Below are 8,936 nucleotides of genomic sequence, written 5' to 3'. Positions count from 1 at the left end.
GTTTTTTTGCTTTCTTTTTTGTTTCTAATTAATTATTTATTTTCTTTTATGATAATTCTTTTTGCTATTAAAGTTTGTAACAAAATCCTAATTACTTATTTATTTTCTTTTATGATAATTCTTTTTTTCTTTTAATGTTTTGAACAAAATTCTAATTACTTATTTATTTTCTTTTATGATAATTCTTTTTGCTATTAAAGTTTGTAACAAAATTCTATATACTATTAGTTTCAATAATACTAGAGGTTTATAAAAGCTTTTTAGTTGATTCCTTTAGTACCAGTTCTAAGGCTATTACAAAGGCATTTTATTTGGTACAGGTTTTAAGGCCGGGGCCCCACGAGCACCTTTTAGTACCGATTCGTGGCATGAACCAGTAAAAGAGTTTTTTAGTTGATTCTTTCTGTAGCTGTTTTTTAGTCCCACCTCGCCAAGCAAGAGGCACTCGCAGCGGTTTATAAGCCCTGGGTGTAGAGACGATGAAGGGAGAAGCGCAGTGCTCACCTGCACGTTGGCCTGAAGCTAAGCAACGTGCAGGTGAGCATTGTGCCTCTCTTTTATTTTGGCATGGTATCATCATTTCATCCACATAGCTATGCAAGAAAGTTGAGAGGGTTACGGCAAAAACTGGATGCACTTCGTGTACAAAACGGACAATCAGGATTTCATACGAAAACTTGTCTGTTACAACATGCATTTCAAATGAACTACCAAAAGGTTGAAAGTTGGCATGGTATCATCATAATAGTTGTGGAGAAAGTCTTCACTTTTTCTTCGCTTGTGTCCTTTCCTTATTGCGCCGTAACCATGGATAATCTTCATCATTTATCAGGATGCTTGGGTTAGCCTTGACTTCGAAGGGAGGAATTTCATGAAACTTTTCATAATCTTCGGACATGTCTGCCTTGCCCTCCACTCCCACGATGTCCCTTTTTCCTGAAAGAACTATGTGGCGCTTTGGCTCATCAATGTCGTTGCCGGGTTGCTTAGGGCCTTGGATGAGAACTGGCATCATAATGAACTTCCGCTTCATGCACATCCAAGGAGGAAGGTTATACATACATAGAGTCACGGGCCAGGTGCTGTGATTGCTGCTCTGCTCCCCGAAAGGATTAATGCCATCCGCACTTAAACCAAACCATACGTTCCTTGGGTCACGTGCCAACTCAGCCCGGTACTCTCTCTCGATTTTTCTCCACTGCGACCCGTCAGCGGGTGCTCTCAACTTGCCGTCTTTCTTACGGTCCTCACTGTGCCATCGCATCAATTTGGCATGCTCCTTGTTTCTGAACAGTCGTTTCAACCATGGTATTATAGGAGCATCCACATCACCTTCGCAGGAACTCTCTTCCTGCGGGCCTTGCCATCAACATCACCAGGGTCATCTCGTCTGATCTTATACCACAATGCACCACATACCAGGCATGCGTTCAAATCCTCGTACGCACCGCGGTAGAGGATGCAGTCATTAGGGCATGCATGTATCTTCTGCACCTCCAATTCTAGAGGGCATACGACCTTCTTTGCTGCGTACGTACTGTCGGGCAATTCATTATCCTTTGGAAGCTTCTTCTTCAATATTTTCAGTAGCTTCTCAAATCCTTTGTCAGGCACGGCATTCTCTGCCTTCCAATGCAACAATTCCAATACAGTACCCAGCTTTGTGTTGCCATCTTCACAATTGGGGTACAATTTTTTTTTGTGATCCTCTAACATGCGATCGAACTTCAGCTTCTCCTTTTGACTTTCGCATTGCGTCCTTGCATTGACAATGACCCGGCGGATATCATCATCGGGCACATCGTCTGGTTCCTCTTGATCTTCAGCGGCTTCCCCCGTTGCAGCATCATTGGGCACATCGTCTGGTTCCTGTTGATCTTCAGCAGCTCCCCCCGTTGCAGCATAACCGTATTCAGGGGGCACATAGTTGTCATCGTCCTCTTCTTCTTCGCCGTCTTCCATCATAACCCCTATTTCTCCATGCCTCGTCCAAACATTATAGTGTGGCATGAAACCCTTGTAAAGCAGGTGGGTGTGAAGGATTTTGCGATCAGAGTAAGACTTCATATTCCCATATTTAGTGCATGGACAACACATAAAACCATTGTGCTTGTTTGCCTCAGCCACTTCGAGAAAATTATGCACGCCCTTAATATACTTTGAGGTGTGTCTCTCACCATACATCCATTGCCGGTTCATCTGCGTGCATTATATATAATTATGTGCGTCAAAAGTAAGAAAATCAGACAAATATCTACCTAAAGTAAGAAAACCAGACAAGTATCAGAAAGAAGATAAGAACAAGAGCCTCACCACGGTGGTGCCGGTGACGAGATCGGCGCGGGCGATCAACGGCGGTGAAAACGGGGACGGGGCGTGACGGACCGCTAAATCTAGACAAATCTTGAAAAAAATGGAGCTCCGAGGTCGAGCTTTGAGAGGAGAAAGCTTAACTAGTGTGGCTCGGGCATTTCATCAAACACATCATGTGCATAGGAGGTGAACTAGAGCACCCAAATGCCCTCTCCTCGCCGGATTCAAAAAACAGAGCACTGGAGTGCTCTGCCGCGGCAGTGGGTATATATAGGCAAGTTATTTGTCCCGGTCCGTGGCATGAACGGGGACTAAAGCACCCCCTTTTGTCCCGGTTCAAGCCACGAACCGGGACCAATGGTTGTGGGCCAGGAGCGAGGACCATTGGTCCCGGTTCGTGGCTTGAACCGGAACAAATGGTTCCACACGAACCGGGACCAATGCCCACGAGGCCCCGGCCGGCCCCCTGGACTCACGAACCAGGTCTAATACCCCCCATTGGTCCCGGTTTTTGAAGAACCGGGACTAATGGGCTGGCTAGGGCTGAACGGTAGCCCTGTTTTCTACTAGTGTCCACAGACTCGCTAGTGTTGCTTGGAGGGAAGGTGTAACCTAGCCATCGGTAGGGTCTAGGGAAAAGAACACTTCGTCAGCTTGCCAGTCTTTGTAGACATCGTGTTTATATGTGTGGTGCCGTACTTGTTTAAGCCCACCTTTATGCCCTCCCAAATGTATATTCCTATGTTTTACGTCAACAAAAATCATCTACTTATATATAAGAGAATAAAAATGGCTAATCTAGAGGCGCTCCTGAGCGTTCCCGGTGTAGAGCGATGTTCTCTCTGCGTATGACACATGTATACGTGTAAAGCATTCGTTATTTACAAAGCCATATCTATTAGATTGCAATATGTATCCCTTACAATGTGTCTTTTAGAGCAAACCAACATTTTCTTTGGTAACATTTTATATTTGTTAAGAAAGTGTGGCAATACCAATAAAACCGAAAGTAAACACCATATGTAAGTTCAACTTTAGTTTTTATGTTATGTTTTTTTTGAGCCCTGACCATAGAATAATCGTTCCACGGTATTTTCATTATGTAAAAAAAAGGAGAATACAAAGTTACCAAAAAAACTACAAATCAGGCTAATACAGTCTCAGCCTACAACAATTCTGGGAATCATAAGGATAATCATATTACAAAAATTGATTAGACAAGAATCTGAGCTTTTCTGCTTTGCCTTCTTTAGCCCTAAGTTGTGCAGCCCATAAACCTTCTTTCAAATAGAATTTCCATGTGCCTACATGAGGGGATGCTGTTCTGAAGATTTTGCCATTTCTGACTGACCAAATACTCCAAGAACTCATAATGATGATGTCAAGAGCAATGTCCTTTGGTAAATGATTCGCAATGAGTAGTATTTCATCATATGTTGAGATGCCTCTAGTCCTCTCTGGAGAGATGATATCCCAGCATGAAAGAGCAAAAGGACAATTCCAGAACAGGTGAATCAATGTTTCTTCCACAACATCAAAACATAGGACACAATGATAGTCTGGGAGATGAATACTCCTTCTCTGTAGCATGTTTCTGGTATTAAGCCTATCATGTAGCAGAAGGCAGCATAAAACCTTATGTCTCAGTCTGCAAGATGTACACCAAAGGTTGTAAAAAATCACATGTGATGTACTGATTCCCATGATACGGCTGTACATCTTCATTGAGGAGTAGTGACTAAAGGGCCAATGATATCTCCAGATGTCTCTATTGTCAGTGTTTACCCTGTTATTAATCAACTCTTGCGCCGTGTTGAATTATTGGAAAGCTTGTTGTAACAGAGGTCTCTGAAATTGCAAGCTGAAATCATCCTGATTCATAGTATTAATCAGAGTCGTCTCCCTGTTGATGACAAAAGAGAAAAGTTATGGACACTTTTCCTCCAGAGGCTGCCCAAACCAGTTATCTGACCAAAAAAGAGTTGTGTCCCCTTTGCCAGCTTGACATATTGAATGACTCTTGTATAAAGGAAGCAACTTAAGCAAGCTCTCCACCAGAAAGATCCCACCATTTTGGCAGAGTATCTTGATAGTGTCTTTCCCAGATAATGTTGACCCATGGAGTGTCTACTTTATTGAGGAACTTATGAAGAAATTTCATTAATAGAGCCTTGTTATGGGTAGTGATCTAAGATACCTAGTCCTCCATGGGATTTAGGTTAGCTGACTAGGGCTGAACCTGTTTCCTGGGTGCCATATTTTCTCCAAAAACAATTCCTCAGGTAGCCACAAATCTAATTCACCACAGCCTTGGGTAGCACCAAGGAGCACATGAAATAAACAAGGATACTGGAGAAAACTGATTTGTTATGTTGTAATCGATTGTTTTATAAAAACATAAAAGAATATGAAGAGAGATATACACTTATTTGTAACACATATCAGTAGCGTTGATTGGTGGACCGACACGATAACGTCTTGGAAAAGCATGCAAATCCCTTGTCTTTAGTCTTTGTTTGACATTATGAAAGATTATGATAATCCAATTTATGCAACAAATTTTGTCCATTTTACGGTTTTTAGCCAACTTATCTCTAGTTTTGTAGCTATTTCCTACAACATACTATAAAATAAGCACATCACATCTCATCTCAACAACTGTAAACTGAGCCGCAGTAACTACATCGCAACACATCTCAACCAATTTCAAGCGAATGGGCACAATGTCATTTCAATTTTTCCTCTACTAAACCCACATTATTTTGGTACCGATGTAACTAAGCATGAAGCTGGGCTAATACCGAAAAACGGACACTGTGGATTCACCCATATGAATCTATATTGTAAAACCATGTGAGAAATAGTACCAGGCCATAATTTTGTGTTGAATTACCAACATTTGTTGCATTTATCAAGCCCAAGCCCATTACAATTACAATATGTCAACTCCGTTCACAAAGGTCCTCATTTCATTTCTTTTATAAAAGGTATTTTATTAGTTCAAAACATCACATAAAGACGATACAACCATAAAGAGTACATACCCAACCTCAAAGTAGCTAAGGGTCCATTCATAACGAGTACATTCATAAAATCAAATGCGTCTTCCGTTTTGAGATAATCAAAATAACATCAAGCGCCTCTATTTCAGCGACCGGCAATGTCGACCTGGCAAGATGGCGCCGCCGGCCGGCCTAACCAACTTGTGGAGTGGCCGCGACGCCACCAGTCCCATTGAAGAGTAAAACCGAGTTTTTACTCCTCTAACCGGTTATAAGGGATCGGCTTGAGATGCCATAATTTTGTGTAGAGTTACCAACATTTGTTGGATTTACTGGAGCCCATTATAATTACAACTATGCCATCTTTGTCAATAAAGATCTTCACACATTTTTTTTTGGTAAAGGGTATATTATGAACTCAAAACTTACATCGAGACGATACAACACATAACGAGTACATTAATGAAATCAAATGCATCTCCGCTTCTAATAATCAAAATAACATCAAACGACTCTTTCAGCGATCTACCAACCGGTAACGTAGACCTCGCAAGACGGCGGCGCGGGCCTAACCAACCGTTGGAGTGGCCTCGGCGCTGCCAGTCCTGTCGAAGAAGACGCGGACTCGCTTGCTGCTGAACCCCGGGGACACGCCAAAGTTTTAAATAGTGCGCTAAGCATCTTAGGGCGGACCTCTTCCAAATGCTATAGCGTGCTATAGCGGAGCTATAGCGCGCTATTTAAAATGTTTGTTCATTTGTTTGGACCAAAGTCTCTTAGCGCAAGACCTTTTGTAAACGCTATAGCGTGCTATAGCGAAGCTATAGCGGGCTATTTAAAACACGCTGGTGCCAGACGGGAGCACCTCGATCGCAACGTCAGGCCTGTCGGTGTTGACCTGAGTTACAGCCTGCGCCGCTGGCCAGCCCACCACCTCCGGCCACGACGTCTTGGCGGTGCTCATCTTCTACCTTCTCTTTCTCCATCTTTGCTTCTTGACTTGTGTTTTATCCGGTGTATGCATCTCATGGGTACGGATGATATTTATAGGGCAACCAGAGGATATGCAACGGGCATATGCCGCCGTTGCCGGGACCTTGGTTTTGTCACCCCCTTTGTGTGTTGTGACCAAGTCTCCTCGCAGGCCACATGTATTGTTCGAAAAGTGTTATCAAGTCACTCCAATGTGCGTTTGTATCTATAGCAGAAGCCATCCTGAGTTCCTAACTTAGCAGAGAGCAAGATTGGTCTTTGGTATAGGAAATGTTCTCTAGTTTTTGGTGGCAATCTAGCCGATAGCTGCACATATATGCTTGCCCAAGTCAGGCAGCCAAAATGACTCGCTCTGGACGGCAACGAGCGTGGTGTGCTTTGGAGCTAGAGACGCCTGCTTGTGTGTGTATGTGTGTGTGTGTTTTTGCGAAATTGCTTGTGTTTAGCTAAGCCCAGAGCAAAACCAAACGTACTCAGTGCACACATGTAGTTCAAATTAGAAAACGAAAGACATACTGGACTATGATCGACAATAAGAAATCTAAGCGCACCTTTATTTTATTTTTTTGCGAAAAAAGCATTCGGATTTATTAAAAAAGTTCAATAGAAGTACAGAGCACTCCAAACATAATAAAGATTACATCGAGATCTCTGGACCACTGAGCGACCACTGCCGCCATTAGAACTACCTGCCGACACGCCACTGTCGGCGCTCCCCTGCCGGAGCAAGCGCCTTGGAGTCGTAGTCGTCGTCACTGAACCCTTCAATCGATCTGAAGTGCTTGACAACAGATCTCTGTCGGTTCCGTTTAGACAGACAAACTCGAGGAGGGTAGGTGCCCGAAAGACCACCTCGAAGGAGAAGCGCTGCCATCCGCCTGAACGCCGCCCCTGCGAAGACTAAAAGCCCTAACATAAACTAATAGCCAAAGCCAAGGCACCGAAATTCTTCTCCCCGCTGCCGGCCGCCGGAGCAGCAGGCGGGGGGTTGGTGAATCCACAGACTCGCTGGTGTTGCTTGGAGGGAAGGTGTAACCTAGCCATCGGTAGGGCCTAGGGAAAAAAACAATTCGTTAGCTTGCCAGTCTTTGTAGATGTTGGAGTTGTGACGAATATAGTGTATAAGGTAGGTTACAGTAGGACTATGAGTTGTATTGTGTTTACATAGGATGTGGAGTCGTGTCCTAGTAGGACACTTGTATCCTAGGCCACTCATATATAGCGGGGTAGACACATGATGTAACCTATGCCAACATAATAGCACAGACGCGCAGGGGGAGCCGGCGGCGTGTGCCGGCGCCCGGGTGGCCGGTGTGCGGTATTGCACGGTGTCACGGGGAAGAGCGCCCGTAGTCATTGCCCCGGAGATGTAGCTATATCGATGAACCTCGTTAACAAATTTCGGTGTCGTGCTCGTGTAATTGCTTGCTCCTCGGATGATCGACTGAGTACCTTGAATTTATTCTAACAAGTGGTATCATGAGCAAGGTTTGGAAGAGGCGATGGATCGTTGATCTAGAGGAGGAACGGATCGACAGACTTGTGTAAAGCGATTGCAGCCGTGGGAGCAGCAAGTGCACCCAGGAGGCAACGATCAAGTATACACGACTGTGGTAGTTCTTTGAGAAGCAATCAGAAGCGGCGTCAGCGTGGAACTCGGCAGGATTTCGATCAGACTCAGCGGCGGTGACGGAGGAAGCGTAGCGTGCAGCGTGTTCGAGGCTGTCTCGGCGAGATGCGGCGGGCGGCGGATCAAATCGATCGGCGTGTTGCCCTAGTGCGCGTGAGTCCAGGCACGTGGCTCTGGCTGCCGGGCAGTGCCACGTGGGCCGCTGGGCTAGGCATCAAACCGTGTGGCCCAAGGTGCACGGGAATCTCAGGAGCAGACTCGTTCGGTGGTTGCACGGGCGTACAGACGGCTGGAGGCAAGAGGCTAGCGTGCAAACTTCCAGGCTGGTCCAACTTTCAGCATGTCTTGCTTCCTGTTAACAAAGAAGGTGTGCAAGAGTTTAACATCGAGTATGGCAAAATTTTGGTGGAGTGGATCCCTTGACAGACGATCGTTACATTGGTTGGCTTGGGATAAACTAGCATCGCCGAAGGCGCGGGGAGGTATGGGTTTCCGCGACATGGAACTCTTCAACCTGGCGCTTCTCGGTAAACATGGTTGGAGGTTCATCACCAACCCCGACTCGTTGAGTGCACGAGTCATGAAGGGTCGCTACTTCCCTGACTGTGATTTCATGGAGGCCACCAAGCCGAAAACTTCTTCTGCTATTTGGCGCGCGATCACGGCTGGCAGGGAGGCGCTCCGCGAGGGACTGATCAAGAGAGTTGGGGACGGGACAACTACATCCATTTGGCATGATAGATGGATTCCGGGCCTCCCAAATCTGGCTCCAATGGTAGTTACGGGTGGTACTACCCTTGCAATGGTGGATCAGCAGATTGACATGGAAAACTGGACATGGAGGCGGGATTTGATCGGGTATGTGTTGGCTGCACCTGATGCTGATGCCATTTTAAATATCCCATTGCGTGTGGGCGGTGGTGATGATTTTCTAGCTTGGGCTCATGAACGGAGTGGAATCTATTCTGTTAAATCTGCGTATCGGTCTCTAGTGACTC

Source organism: Triticum aestivum, chromosome 3B (assembly GCF_018294505.1).
Source record: "Triticum aestivum cultivar Chinese Spring chromosome 3B, IWGSC CS RefSeq v2.1, whole genome shotgun sequence".
Classification (NCBI taxonomy): Eukaryota; Viridiplantae; Streptophyta; class Magnoliopsida; order Poales; family Poaceae; genus Triticum; species Triticum aestivum.
The sequence above is the reverse complement of the archived record's forward strand: the minus strand, read 5'-3'. Positions refer to the sequence as shown.